Below are 742 nucleotides of genomic sequence, written 5' to 3'. Positions count from 1 at the left end.
TCCCATCCCATCTTTATCCCATCCCATCCACCCCATCCCATCCCATCCCATTCCATCTTTGTCCCATCCCATCCCATCCCATCCCATCCATCCCACCCCATTCCATCCCATCCCATCTTTATTCCATCCCATCTTATTCCATCTTATTCCATCCCATCCCAAATCCATCCAGGAATTCCCCCCATCCCAAATCCAGCTGGGAATTTCTCCCCCATCCCAAATCCAGCTGGGAATTTCTCCCCCATCCCAAATCCAGTCGGGAATTTCTCCCCCATCCCAAATCCAGCTGGAAATTCCCCCCCATCCCAAATCCAGTCAGGAATCCTCCCCATCCTAAATCCATCGGGAAATTTCCTCCATCCCAAATCCAGTCAGGAATCCTCCCCATCCTAAATCCATCAGGAAATTTCCTCCATCCCAAATCCAGTCGGGAATTTCCCCCCCCCATCCCAAATCCAGCTGGGAATTTACTCCCATCCCAAATCCAGCCAGGAATTTCCACCCCATCCCAAATCCAGCTGGGAATTCCCCCCCATCCCAAATCCATCCGAGAATCTCCCCCATCCCAAATCCAGATGGGAATTTCCCCCATCCCAAATCCAGATGGGAATTTCCCCCATCCCAAATCCATCCAGGAATCTCCCCCATCCCAAATCCAACCAGGAATCTCCCCCATCCCAAATCCAGCTGGAATTTCCTCCCCATCCCAAATCCATCCAGGAATTCCCCCCCAATCCCAAAT

At 51.8% G+C, this 742-nt stretch overlaps 1 protein-coding gene across 1 annotated transcript in view; it reads right to left on the bottom strand.

Annotated features, from left to right (window-relative positions):
• The window catches only part of LOC113980859 (protein EFR3 homolog B-like), a gene marked incomplete at its 5' end in the record, with an annotated part of 4,049 nt that overhangs the window by 859 nt on the left and 2,448 nt on the right, over positions 1–742 (bottom strand). The gene's annotated exons all lie outside the window — the stretch shown is intronic.

Source organism: Neopelma chrysocephalum, unplaced genomic scaffold (assembly GCF_003984885.1).
Source record: "Neopelma chrysocephalum unplaced genomic scaffold, ASM398488v2 Primary Assembly neopelma1_95437, whole genome shotgun sequence".
NCBI classification, from domain to species: Eukaryota; Metazoa; Chordata; class Aves; order Passeriformes; family Pipridae; genus Neopelma; species Neopelma chrysocephalum.
This window is presented reverse-complemented; position numbering and strand designations above follow the sequence as displayed.